This window comes from Sparus aurata, chromosome 22 (assembly GCF_900880675.1).
Source record: "Sparus aurata chromosome 22, fSpaAur1.1, whole genome shotgun sequence".
NCBI classification, from domain to species: Eukaryota; Metazoa; Chordata; class Actinopteri; order Spariformes; family Sparidae; genus Sparus; species Sparus aurata.
Window position 1 is genome coordinate 15901070 of NC_044208.1, and position 15654 is coordinate 15916723.

Here is a 15654-nt window from a genome sequence, read left to right on the forward strand (position 1 = left end):
AGTTCTGCAAAAAAAATCATGTGCTTTTATTTACAACCTTCAGGCATGTGACTCAAATCAATAAGTCCAAGACTCAAGATTGTTGTAGGAGTAGTCAAGTCGCCTTCCCTCTACAAACGTTATTCTTACCTGCAGTATTAAGGTAATAAGACAAGATGGTGATACCTGTCAAATAATGATATTATTGTCCAATTTATCCAACTTGTTCAAAAAGTATGAAAATTAATTGAATTTCTTCACATTAAAAGAGTGAAAATCCTGAGAGCCAGACCACTAGCTAAAGTGAAGACATCAAATGAACACAAGTCATTCGAGTTATCACGTCTCCAGTCAAGTCGCAAGTCTTAAACTTCCAAATCCAAGTTAAGTTTCAGTTAATTTATTGTTTTTCAAGAAAGTCATCAGAACAGTGACGTGGTTGTGACAACCTTAGTGCCAGCCTGCACTTCTCTTGTGCCAGCCTGCACTTCCTGGCAGAATTGTCCTTAGTTTTGAAAACCTAAAGTGATGGAAAAAGTACTGAGGTATATCATACTGTTAAAATCAGGTTAAGGCATTCAATCGTTACTTCAATAAAAGTAGTCTGGGAAAGCTTTCTATAAGCATTTACCAGATAATAAACATTTTTGGATTGTTTATTTACCTTATGAAGTGGCAGAATTATCTCACCCTACCAAGAAACAAGTAATCCTTGACTTTATCAGAAAATTTCCACTTCAAATCTCCAAATCTGAACATACAAGGTTTTCAGCGGACAGGACGGGTTCAGTATATATTAACCAGTAACCATTAACTGAATGATGTCGGTCAAATGTAGTGGATTGAAATGTACAATATTTGCCTCTCAGATGTAATGAAGTAGAAGTGTGAAGTTACATAAAATGAAAATACAAAAGTACCTACTTAGTCCTTGTAAATGTATTCAGTTGCATTCCATCAATGAAAAGGTTTAGTTACTAAAGTTTATGTAGTTAAAGAGGAGCAGTGAAGAGAGATTAATGTCGATATTCTAACTGGGACAGCTGCACTTGTTAACATTGCCGGTGTAAAAAAAAAAAAAAACTAGCATGCATCTGTAAGTTCCATTTAAAGCCTAGAGTAAAAATGAGAAAAAAAGAAGTGTTTTCAGCTGAGGTAAAAGTTCTGGGGGTAAAAAACTGTCTATTAAGAACATGTTCTCGTGCCTCTGATCATATCACATGATCCTCATCAGTTGATGACATGTGTCCAGTTTAAGATGTTCAATCCAGTGTGACTAGAATTTTTAGAATATAGTGGCATCTAGTGTCGAAGTTACTGATTACTACCAGTTTAGCATCCGGAGCCACAATACCCCCCATACGCAACAAGTTTTTCTTCCAAGCTTGGCAAAGTCATGACCCATCCTACTCTGCCTCTGAATGGCTACGACCTGTTTAGGTATGAGAAGGAAGATTGTTTAGGGTTAGGGTAAGACTATGAGGCTAAACCAATCAGAGCCAGAGGAGGGAAGGTCATGTCTTCCCTTTCCTGGTAAAACTAATCTCTTCCCCTGTTCCTCTCACTGAAAATCTGAAAGGCCCTCTGTAGAGTTAATGTTTAAGTTGTCCGTTGTGGTCTGGACTCCGCAGGAGAGGACCCGTTTGCTGTAGATTTTGAAGGCTTATTCTGATGAAAACAAAACAATTCTTAGTTTCAGGTGATCATTCACTAGATGAAAACATTATATTCTATTATATTAAGTTATATTCTATTCTATTCTATTCTATTATTTTATATTATATTATATTATATTATTTGATATTATATTATATTATATTATATTATATTATATTATATTTCTGCATGTTGAGTCGACTACCTCCATCATATTGGATCGTCTACTTCTGAAAACATCAGAATTTGCAGATCTACAATTCCATCTGCTGTCTAAGATCAAAATCCAAAGCTCCAGAATAGCCACTAAATTGGCATTGTGAGATTTTTTTCTTTCTCTACCAAGTATGACAAGTATATATTTGTGAAACTCGATTAGTTATATACAGAAAATTGAATAATTATGCTATGTCATTGTATAATAATGTTATTATTATTTAGCGTATTTGCTATGACAGTTTTAGATCAGAACTCAGACCAGACCTTAAAAACCTGTCGTTATAACAATCTAAAACAGGAGTTTTCGAGGGTCCATTAATGGCAGCATGACGGGCATCAGAGACAAACAGCAGGGGGAGTCACAGACCACATAGACGATCCTGGATTTGAAAGTGGGACCACAGTGAATGTTCCCCTCTGTGGCCTCACATTGCTTAAAATTAGAACGTGCACTCCACTTTCCGCGAGGATGCTGTCCCCCGGCGCGTATGAGGTCAATCTGAAGCTTTTGAAAACCTACAAAAGGAAAGTGAAAGAAAATACATGTTAAGATAGGGGCGTGTGTGGTACAGGTTAATCTATGTGGGCCATTTGAGATAAGAAGTAAAAATTCTTGGTATCAGCAGTATTTAATCCTCTGTGTCACTGCACACACCGCACTGGAGGAAATAAAGACATCACGGAGATTTTGGGGAAATAGGAAATATTTAGGAAATATCATGCACTCCCTCTCTCTTCGTCTCACTCCGGTGCTCATCAGGATTCTTGGTGACTTCCCAAAATGCTGATGAGATCAAGGAGTCATCTGCTCGGTGACTCTATTTGTGAAGCGTCTCTACTCTCACTGCAGACAGCAGTAAAACCTCTTGGCTACCAGTACTTACCTGTCATAACTCTGTTCATGCATGCAAAACACCGGGTGAGTCTTGTGACTAGTATTTTCCTGTGTTGATGACGCATTGAGTTGAGTCGTACTTGTCTGTTTTACTATCTTCATTTGATCTAAATCTGCCATGTAACTAGTAACTGAAGTAAACAAATACATATTTTGGATAATATTTCTCTCTGGATTGTAGTGGAGTAGAAGTATGGAGAGTTATGAGACCAAATTCAAAAGTAAAAGACCACAGAAAGAGCTAATGACTGGACCACAAACACTGATTGTGGGTGATGTTGCTGTGAAGGAGGTAAACAGCTTTTGCAGCAAGAAGAACACCAAAGTACTCTGTTTTACCAACGATATGGTCTCTGACGTCTCAGAAAAAATTCTGGACATTGTCGCTGAACATCCAACAGTGAAATCTCTCATCTTACACACAGGGGCCTGTGATGTTGTGAAACAACAATCTGAGGTATTGAAACAAGACTTCGCTGATCTGTTGAACAAAGTCAGATCTCTCGATACTGTGGTGTTTGTCAGTGGCCCTCTACCAACTGTCCGTAGAGGTGATGAGAGATTCAGCAGGTTGTTGATGTTGAACAGATGGCTCAAAGCTACATGTGCCGCTCAATCGGTGAACTTTATTGACAATTTTAACATTTTCTGGGAACGCAGACACCTCTTTAAGGCAGATGGATTCTGCCTTAACAAGTCAGGAGTAAGGTTGTTAACCTCCAACATATTCTACTCTGTGCACCACACACCAGTTCCTCCCTTCAAGGACACCAGGCAAAAAAAACTAAAACAACTGATAAGACAGCCCTTGGAAGGAGAAATACTTGTGCCTGAGATAAGCTTCGAACAGACAAGTCAGCTGTGCCAGGAGGAGGAGTCCTTGCTGCCATCTTCGCTCCGCAAGGAGGAGTCCTCCCCAGTCGCAACAAGAGGGAACATCCACTCTCCACCAACCCCAACCAACTCTCCGCCCTCTCCAGCCAGCCTCAGCCTCAGCCTCTCCCCCTCTTCCCCCCTCCTCGATTTCACGGATGAGATGAAAAAGCTGGTCAATGTTGGACTCAGACTCACACCCCGCCCAAATCTGCCACGCTTGAAACCACCATCGCCAAAACGTCATCGTGCCCCTCCGCCCCCTCTGAATAATCTTTGGCCTCTACAGTCTGAAAACAGCGAAGTACATCCTGTCCATGCTGACAGTACAATTAACGCTTACTGATATGTGCCGGGTCCGGGCTATGAAGTTGATATCACTACTGTTTTCCCCCGAGAAAAGCCAGGGCCCCCTGGAGTTCAGGCTGCCTCCTCAATTCCTGTGATTACAGGTAATAGAAAAATTGTGAATTTGTTGAGAAACAGGAAATGCAGGACTAAATCTGCCAATCCATTCAATTTAGCTCCCATTCCTCGTCAGCCACTAACTGTCGCAAAAAACTGCACAGTTGGTTTTGATACTGTAACTGTAGCTCTATTAAACATCAGATCTCTAGCAGGAAAATCTTTTTAATACATGACTTTATCATCAAACACAATCTTACTTTTATGTTTTTAACTGAAACTTGGTTAGACCAGGATAACAGTGCAGCTGTTTCACATTGAATCCAGTCCTCCAAATTTCTCTTTCATAAGTGAAACTAGAATGCATAAAAAAGGAGGAGGTGTTAGTATTTGTTTAATGAGTTACTCAAATGCAAGCAGATGTTTTATGGAAGTTTTACTTCTTTTGAATATGTTGCTCTTCAGGTAAACTCATCTTCTCGAGCTATATTTCTAAACATCTACAGGCCACCTAAATACTGCACATATTTCTTTGATGACCTTGTTGAGTTACTATCTCTTATCTGCACTGACTTTGATTGTGTGTTAATTGTTGGTGACTTTAACATCCATGTCGACAAGCCTGAGGACAGATGGACTAAAGAACTGTGCTGTGTCCTTGATAACTTTGGACTCACTCAGCATGTGACACAACCCACACACAACAGGGGCCACATCCTGGACTTAGTTATCTCAAAGGGTCTGAACATTTCTAAGGTTCTGGTATCTGATGTCGCTCTCTCTGACCATTACTGTGTTTTCTTTGAGAGTGATATATCAGTGCACACAAATGTTCAAACTCAGGTTGTCTCAAAGCGATACATCACTGAAAACACTGGTGACATATTCATTGATGCTTTCTCTTCCACACCACCCCTCTCTAGGTTCTCTGTCAATGACCTTGTACTTCATTTCAATTCCAAAATTACAAATGTCATGAATGCCATTGCACCCACTAAAGTGAAGGTGGTCTCTGGTAAGAAAAAATCTCCTTGGAGAAACGCCACGCTTGTCAAGATGGAAAAAAGGGAATGTCGAAAAGCTGGGCGCAGGTGGGGGAAAAACAAATCTCCAGGTTCATTTTGACATTTATAAAGAGAGACTTTACATTTTTAATTTAGAATTAAAAAAGTCAAGGCAGTCCTTCTTCTCAGACATTATCACCAAGAACAAAAATAATGCTCATGCCTTGTTTGCTACTGTCGACAGGTTAACAAACCCTCCTGTGCCAGTAGCAGCTGAACATCTGTCTACCAGGGCCTGTAATGAATTTGCATCATTCTTCACTGCCAAAATTCAGAACATTAGACAAGCGGTCAGTGCCACTCTACCAGGTACTGGAGGTGTGTTGTCGTTTTGTCCACCTAAACCCCAACTCTAATACCCTGACACAATTTGATCCAATTAATGACAAAAACCTTCAAGACATTATACAGCATTTGAAGTCTTCCTCCTGCAGCCTGGATATTTTACCAGCAGGGTTCTTCAAAAAAGTTTCAGACTGCATGATTCCAGACCTGCTACAGATTGTTAACACATCTCTTCTCTCAGGTGTCTTCCCCCAAGCCATTAAGACAGCAGTCATTAAACCACTCCTGAAGAAGAGAACTCTAGACACATTAGTAATGAATAACTATAGGCCCATTTCAAACCTCCCAATTTTAAGTAAAATAATTGAAAAAGCTGTCTTTCAACAGCTGAACAATTACTTAATAACAAATGGCTGTTTTGATGCTTTCCAATCAGGATTTCGACCACATCACAGCACTGAGACGGCCCTCGTTAAGGTCTTCAACGACATTCATTCAAACACAGACAGCGGAAAAATCTCAGTCTTAGTATTACTGGATCTCAGTGCTGCGTTTGACACAGTCGACCATAATATACTACTGGACCGACTGGAAAACTGGGTTGGACTCTCTGGTACAACACTAAAGTGGTTTATATCTTATCTAAATGAGAGAGGTTACTTTGTGTCTATTGGTGACTACACATCTGAACGGATGAAAATGACAAGCGGAGTACCCCAGGGCTCCATTCTGGGGCCTCTACTATTCAACATTTACATGCTCCCTCTAGCTCAAATAATGGAAAACAATGAAATTTGCTACCATAGTTATGCAGATGACACACAAATTTACATAACCATATCACCAGGGGACTATAATCCCATACATACCCTGAGTAGATGCATTGAACAAATCAATGATTGGATGTGTCAGAGTTTTCTTCAGTTAAACAAAGATAAGACTGAAATAATTGTTTTTGGATCCAAGGAAGAACGACTTAAAGTCTCTGCTCAGCTTCAGTCTGTAATGTTGAAAACTACAGACCAAGTCAGAAACCTTGGTGTGACTGTGGACTCAGACATGAATTTCAGCAGCCATATTAAGACAGTTACAAAGTCAGCCTACTATCACCTTAAGAATATATCCAGGATAAGAGGGCTTATGTCTCGGCAGGATTTGGAGAAACTTGTTCACGCATTTATCTTCAGCAGACTCGACTACTGTAATGGTGTCCTTACAGGACTCCCTCAAAACTCCATCAGACAGCTGCAGCTGATTCAGAACGCTGCTGCTCGAGTCCTAACAAGAACCAAAAAAGTAGATCACATCACTCCAGTTCTTAGATCTTTACACTGGCTTCCTGTCTATCAAAGAATAGATTTCAAAGTCCTGTTGTTGGTTTATAAAGCATTGAATGGTTTCGGGCCAAAATACATTTCTGATCTGCTGCCGCGTTATGAACCATCCAGACCTCTGAGATCGTCAGGTACCGGTCTGCTTTCAGTCCCCAGAGTCAGAAGTAAACATGGAGAAGCAGCTTTCAGTTACTATGCGCCACATATTTGGAACAAACTCCCTGAAAATTGCAGGTCTGCTCCAACACTCACCTCTTTTAAATCAAGACTTAAAACATTTCTTTTTGCCACTGCTTTTAACTGAAGCAATTCAAGTCTTTGAACTGCATTATTACTCTGAGTTTTTTTTTTTTTATAATGCAATTTTTAATGTCTTTTAAATGAAATGTTTGTCTTTTAATGTAATTTGTGTGTGCCTGTAAAGCACTTTGAGTTGCCTTGTGTCTGAATTGTGCTATACAAATAAACTTGCCTTGCCTTGCCTTGCCTATGAAGTAAAAGAAAAGGCAAATTCTCAAACAAAGTCCAAGTACCTCAAAAATTGCATAGTACTTGAGTGTATGGTAAAAAAGAGAGGCTTACTGCGGTCTCCTCTAAAATATGACACAAAGCTTTACTTTACTTTACTGTGGCTTTTAATAATGAAACCTATATATATACTGTGTACAATATAATATAGGCTACAGTGTCAATATTTGTTATTCTGGCATTGCTTGGAATCAGATGGTTTCGTCTGCCTGCCTTCGTAAACAAAATTCAAAGGATCAGCTCCACACTGCAGTAATCATCACTAAATGCAGGTCCTGCAAGATATAAACACCATCCACAGTGAACCAGGTCTTCTTTTAATGCGCCCTTCAAGAGACACAACATCTGTGGCAGCCGTTAAAAATATATGGTTGCCCAGGAGTATTATCATTTCATGCTGAATGGCCCGGAAACATTTGATTGACAGCCGGCCTCGGGTGGTGTGAGGTTAGACCTGTGGGAGAGGGGAAGGTGACGGGGGGAGCACTTTATGTAGAGGCCAATGAAATGTCACATGGTCAGCTGGGCCGGCTGGTCACAGCTTGTTAAAGAGCCTCTTGTCCACCTTTCTGGACAGCAGCTCGACACACAGCCGACCACAGAATTATTCATGATCACGGCTCAGCAATGCTCACCTGTGCATACTGTACACAGATATCAGTGGCGACCCCGTGACTCTGTGCCGTTATATAACACGTCCATCTGCACTGTGCAGAGCAAAACGCAGGGCTGCTCAGATCAAAGATCACCGGCTGACAAATGGAGTTGTCAGTGACCGGGAGGCTTTTAAATCTCTAAGCTTGATCTAATTACCTTTGATTACTTGTGACTGATTTGAAGCCAGGACGCAGAGCTCTTTTCTTTATTGTAAAACTGTTGTGTTATATGATAAGAAAGCTTTTCATTCTATATCTCAGAATTATTTTCATTATCTCAACCCAAATCTACTTAAATCACATTTACATTCAAAACACCGTAACTGTTTTTTGTATCATAGTTGAAGCCAGAGTAATGTCAGACAGATTTCAACAGCGATGGTGGTTGTTAAACAATAACGACTTAACCCTAACTCACACTGCTGGCATCTTTTGTTTTGTTTTGGTTTAGAGAGAGAGATTGCATGCTGTGCATATCCAAAATATCGAGAAGAAGAAAACTATATTCAAACGGTAAACTCTTCAATGCAAAATCTCACACAACATTGTATTGTTGCACCAATATGCCAAGGACAGTTCCTCGAATATGTGGACCTACTTGGTCATACATGAATAATGAATGATATAAATTATTCCTCATTTATCATGCTGATGATGAAGACGCTAAGGTATAAGCACATGAGGACTTGCTCATTAATGTATCAGCAGCTATGTGTTATTACATGATGAAAATAAGTTTGCGTGTGAAAAAAAATACCTGTGCACTATATCACTCATATAGTGTCAGTCTTCTTTGTGGCAAATTAGGGGAGCTTGCTGGTGCCCAACGACTTTAATGTAATAACTTGAATCAACAACTGTTCTGTCAGACAGGCAGACATTACAAACACATTCATCATCCCTTGATATTTAATTTCACTGATATAAAATGGCCCGGACAGCTCGATGTAATAACATGGCAGCAATCCAGCTACACTGCGGACGATCAAGCTGGCTGTTTAGTGCAGTACAGTACCAGCTATGCTAATTGCTTCATAACATGTGTCCAAACGCTTGTTTTGAAGTTTTATCGTAGCTTACGCAACCGTGACATTGTTTTGACCTGTAACGAGCAGACGAATACCCGAAACACCTCTGGATTTTTGCACTTTCACCAAACCTTCTGCTGATTGCCGCGAGTCTATAAATAAAGGTGTCGTGGCACACCAGGGAGGGGGAAACGAGGCCTAATTGGCTTGTAAAGACTAAAAGCATCAACAAGCAAACATCAATAGTTAACAAGCCTTTCAAAATCACCTGTCACAGTCGTCCCCGGTCGGAAGGGAGTCTGGTCAGATAAAAGCTACAGCTGCTGGCAGTTAAAGGATCCCCGGGGAGATTTTGACCTCAAGAAGCACTATGGAGCAGTTTTTGATGAGTCGACTACACTCCGTTCTATTGGTCCCTAATCTGAAGAGAACACCACGAAACACAACAAGATCTACCACATTACTGTAGAGGTGATACAGGGAGTGATTAAGTGTGCAGTTCACTTAACGGATACATATCACACTTCATTGTGCAAATACTGAAAAAGGGCTGAACCGTATGTTCCGTCCCTTTGACTTATCAATAATGGGTTTGTGTAGCTGATTTAAAGGCGGCGAGCCACCAGCAAAAAGCGTTGGAATCTGTCAACCTGGCAATGAGACTCAACATTTCTACTTCAAATGGCGCGTTTACAGACAGCGGCCAAAAAATCCTGCATACTATTCCTTTAACAATAACTGAAAGAGGAAAAGCATTTCAATTAACGACGAACCTGATTTAAACATTTTCACAAAACATTCCTCCTTATGTTCAAAACAAGAGAACACTACACAACCATTAGCTTCTGCTTTACGCTTAGATAATCTGTTTTTTATGTGCAAGATAATATACTGCATATAAACAAAGCAAGTGTCGTGGTTGTAGCATGGAAGGACCATTAAGTGCGTGAGCTCAAATCACCCGAGGGCTGAAAATGTGTAAAGCTCAACCTGCAGACGTAGAAAGCCAAATTCTTTATGGAACTATTTTCTCACAAGAGAAAGACGTGTTAAAGTATATAGGGAAAAACAACAATAAAATACTCCCCCCCAAAGTACAAATAGAATACTTCTATTTCTCCTCCTCCCACAATGCATCACAACACTTTTTCCTACAAACAATACAATAAAAAGAAGGATAAACAACAAGTTAGACCTCAACTATGAAAATTAATTTGTGACCAGATGCCAGTAGAGTGAAAATGGTTTGAGGAGATGTTCAGGGTCGTGTGCTGAGGGCCGAGAGGGTGATGGTTCTGTTAATGAGTGGGTGGGCATCAGGAACGCCGCACTTCTGAGTCATTAACATTCACACTGAGTGGTCTCAATGTTAAAGAAAACTGAATAACAAACAAGGAAAGTGCGATCCCTCGGTGACCATCATAAGGTGTCTTTTTTCTCTGCTGTGTCAAGAGGACTTTACATTTCAATCGTCCTCTACTGAAGTCTCTCAAAGGGACTTCATAATTCTCTCTTGAGCCTCGTGTGTTTGATGGACTCTTCAGGCCACGCAAGGGCTTCAGAGAGCACCAGTTCCGGCTACTAGCACACTGAGGACCACTGGAGAGCGGTTGCGTAACCGATGACAGCCCTCAGCGGCTGATGCACAATCACGACAACTGTCCTGGTGTGCTGCTGATACAGTAGATAACAGTTAGCGAGGAGACGACAGCAAAGACAGAGGGTCACAGGTCAGGTGTATGTGCGTCAGTGATTTTGTTGTTGATTTAAAATGCAGGACATATCAAAAATGTTTCAATCAGTGAAGATAGTTAGAGAGAAAAGGTTACAGTTTAAAGTTTGTGTAATAGATGAAATAACACGTCATTTTTTCAGGACTTATAATTTATTTTCTTGCCACGGAGACTGGTTATTATGCTCTTCCTGCCTGTCTTCTGATTTACCATTAAACACACCTGTTTCTGTTCGGGGGCTTGGTGTGATTTAAGTTACAGAAGCAGTTGTCTACCACTGCTTGTCAAGGTTTTAAAAGCTACAAAATTAGACAGGTTTACAGTAAAGCAAATTATGGTGATCGCTACTCCCCTCTGCTCTCCTCACACAAAGAGAACCTGTCCTTGTCTTACTGTTGCCAAATATGGACCTGTGTTTGATCTCACTGGTGTTGCTGTAAGGCGGCCTGCTCTGTAATGGAACAATTGGAAATGATATCTCAATTTCAAACATCCTTAAAAAAAAACCTAAATTGAGCTTTATTCCTGAATTAACTCGACTCCCGGACTAATTAACCGTCCACTTATTTCCACAATGGAAAGAATGATATATTATTTTAAGGAGGTCGCGCATTGCAGAGCTCACGGTGGCTGCTGTTTATTCTCTCATGGTATTTACAGCTCATGCAATACATTTCAGTCCAGTTAAGCGACATATAGACTGTGCCAGCGATGGTGCCAGTTAAAGTAATTTTTCTTTTTCTACAAGAGAGGCCACACTGCTGTCACAAGATGAACGTAAATATTTGAAAGACTGCACGAAGCGATCAAATACAACTCCTGATTCTGAACTGCAACTAACAATTCAAGCTCAGATAAAATCTAAAGGCTTTGGCAGTGTTGGGAAGATTACTTTGGAAATGTAGTTGGTTACAATTACAAGTTACCCTGTTGAAAATGTAATCGTAGTGTAACTATTTCAATTACTTTCTCAAAGTAATGTAACTAATTACATTTGATTACATTTTGATTACTTTTCTTAATTTTGAATGAAATCTCTCAACTGCTAACCATTTTCACATTTTAAGACCTATAGTGTGATAGACCTTTCAGTTCAAAGGTTTAACCATATATTATGAGTCTGACCTTAGGCCTGTGCTGTGAAGGAGGCTCACTTCCTCACTAAATGGAGCGACAACTGGCTGATTTCAGCCATGATGAGCAGGTTGTTTTAATGGAGAGAGTATGAGCGATACAAAAAAGCCTGATCACAGCCTGAAGCAACAGTGTTGCTGCAAATATGACAAGAGGAGGCTGATTTTAATTTCTGACAGCTCTACATTGAGCTGCTTTTAAATATGAAGCTTTAGAGCAACAACAACTGTTGTTTTAAACTGTGTTTTATGTTGTTTTCATATATATTTCACTGATCGCAATTATAAAATGCCAGTGTGTGTTTTATTGAAAGCGAGGCTGGGTTTGCCTTTGAAAATAGGTTACAGTGGGTTTTTTAGGTGCTGTAGCTACAAGCAAATCTCATGTTGTCTCTGTACAAAGACCTTTTTAAATGTGAGAAAACAGAGTAGACCTACTCAAGATTTGCGTTTGGGCAACACATAACAGGTAAAACAATTAATTTATTCATGGCCACATGAAGTTAAATTATCTGTCCTGCTGCGAGCGCACAACTTCTTTCAGTGGTGACTGTATATAAAAGTAAATAGGCTATAGCCTAATAAATGACCTCCTGACGCGAGTAGGATCAACAGCTGAGCAGCGTATCTCCTCAGCTGAACACCTGTAGGCGGAGACGCTCAGAGAGAAAGTCAACAGCAGCGGATCTGCGCGATCTCTCCCTCCGTACAAATGCTCCGTTCTGATCCAGCTCCACTGGACTTTCAAAGTAAAGGTGACGTCAGCTGTAAATGAGTTAAATAGTGAAACAGCGGCGCTTTTATAGCCGATTTTATTATTAAACTCTGAACAGAACCTGGTCGGGACCAGGTTATGAGCTAAGCATAAGTTACCATGTTGATCTAGCTCTGTTGTCTGTATTAAGTGTTTTTCGTATTTCCAGCCCAGGAACATCTTGTGCGCCGCCGACACTGATGCTGCTGAGACTGCCACTATACGGTTTGTCGGTTGAGTCAAATGGCACATGACCAGAGAGAGCCAATCACAAGCGTCAGTTTTGGAAGGAGGATGTTAATATGAAAAAAACTAAAAACAAACATGAATCCAGGGGGGCGAAAAACTATTTGATAAATCTGAGCTTTTGCTGCGATTTTTCAAATGTAACTTAAGTTGTAATCATTGAAATTTCCAAAAGCAACTGTAATTTAATTACATATTTTCTCCCAGTAATGTAACGGATTACAATTACGTACATTTTGTAATTAAATTACGTAACGTCGTTACATGTAATTCGTTACCCCCCAACACTGGGCTTTGGTTTAACTGTGAAGGGCCAAAATAGTCACGCAATACTGATTACAAATAGATCTTTTGTAATATTACATCATCTTGCAGGTGAGAGAGGATGGAAACCAGGGTGGTTGGATATATTTGTGAAAGAGATTGGTTAACAGTATTGAATTGATAAAAAGAGCTTGAGACTCAGTATGTTCCCTTAATTGTCCTTTGTCCTTTGACACATTTTGTTGGGTTGTGATTATTATGTTTCAAGCACAATTACGAGATGATTATTATACGGTATGAATATCATTAATCCCTCATTCATCGTCAGAGTGCCTCATTCCTTATTGTGTTGATCTATGTATGGATTTCCCAACAATCACTTCAGGTCATATCTGCACTGATTATCTAACCTTCGAGGAGCTTCCCGACAGAGCACAGAGTGTGCGGGGGTACTGAGGGCCTGGCAAATTTTCCTGCAGATCTTCTTGGAGGACACCTAATCACAAGTGACACAGGGCCAGCACTGCAGATTTGATGTTAATCCATGCTGAAGCCAGAAACATTTCCGAGGCTCTCAGCGGTTCTCTCTAGTTAAAAGGGCACAATTGAAATTGTGCCATGAAGGCTGTGATGTGATACCTTTTTCAATCATTTACACACACCTTAGGCCAGAAGTAAGGAGTAAAAAACTGGACTATATGCAGCCATATAATTTACTGTCAAGCTTTGAAATCTGCCACAACACACAGAAGCTTGTCTGCAGGGCCCCCTGGTTGTTCTGCCATGTGTCGCTCTTCCCCGTTGTTGCCTTGTTATCTAACAGTATCGTTACAATTCAAGTCCTCAAGATGCACATTTTGCCTTACCTACATTTGTTGTTGAATTTTAAAATGTTCCCCCGCATTATAAAATTGAGACATGTTCTATAAAAAAGCTGAAACAATAACACAGTGTACTATTTTTTGGTTGTCAAAGCAAAGCTGAGGCTCCAAGGTTGACATCTGACAGAGGATCCCTGAAGCTCTGTCTACTTGTAAAACAGGGTGTTGCTTTTTCAGTTGTGAAGTCGATGCACTGTGACAGTACAGAAATAAAAAAATTCTCAGACAGAAAAGGTAAGAAGAACATTAAATTACAAGATATGAAATAAAGATTTAATTATTTTTGGTAGCTGCACTAGTGGAATTGGACAACCAGCTCTATCTGTTTTATCTGTATGCCAAATACCAACTTCTACAAAATTTAAGTCATTATGTATATTTGTTACTTTTAACTATTAGCCTACAACTACTTATGATTCTCACAGGTTATCCATACCTTTTGCTAGCTATTTTACCTGTCAATCTGATAGGCCAGCTAACTATCTTAACCGCATGTTCATTATTTTTCTTCTGTTTATTAATTTTGTTAGATAACTATTTTTTAGATGGCTTTTTAAAACTCAAATTTTTACCATTTATTCATAACTTTTAGATAGGATAACTTGTTTATTGACTACTTTTAGCTAACTGTTACCCTACTTCTGTTTACTCATACTCTGAGCTAACAATCAATTTTTTGTTTGTAATTTTTTTTACTTTGTATTAATAGAATTTTAGCTCCTCTCTTCTGATTATTCATTATTTCAGCTGTTTTTTCAGTACTTTTAGCTGACAGTTTATCCATATGTTTGTCCAGCTAGTTTAACTGTTTATTTGTTTGGCTAACTAACTATTTTAACTGCTCATTCATTATATCCACTGTTTGTTCGTATTTTCAACTAATAATTTTTGTATTAACAAATTAACTCTTCAGTGAGCTATCTGAAGTATTTGTCTACTATTGTAACCAACAATTCCAAATGTTGTCTGTACGTATTACTCTAAGCTTAAACCTGTGTTTAATTGAATATTCATTATTTACTGCCTGAAATCTGAATCGAATTACACAGCAACTACATTATGTGCTTCAAATATAAAAGTTTGGTTAAAATAATTGTAGATGGAGTAGATTGCGTTAATGCAGGAGCTACATTATGTGACACTCTTTTGATTGTCCCTCTGCATCTCTGCTCAATCAAATCAACCTGGCAGACGTCCCCATTAGTCACGTTCTAGCTCTGACCGCGCACACACCTGCAGCCATCACCAGATACTCGAATCAGCAGAAGCCTCAGATGGGACTCCACTCAAGGACCTACACGTATATTTTTCCACTATTTATTCAGCTTCTCTTCACGTTGTAGTGTTGGGACGAATGATGTCTTTGCTTGGCCGAGACTGCAGCAGCACATTTACAGTCAGAGAAACAACACTGTTTAGTATAAATAAAAGATTACAGAACAAGGAGAAAAGAGAGCAGCAGAGAGAGAGAGAGAGAGAGAGAGAGAGAGAGAGAGAGAGAGAGAGAGAGAGCATCAACAGCACCAACTTCTGTAACATTTAAATTGGTTGTTCCCTGGTGTGTACACATTTTTAGTCTTTAATTTGCTGTTGCATTAATTTGACACTGTCATAGGCTTTTCCAGGACTGCTTCAGTTACTCTGTCGGGTGATGTTGGGACAAGCAGAAAGTCTGACACGAATTCAGTTGCCTTCTGAAATAGTTCTAGCTTGAACACATT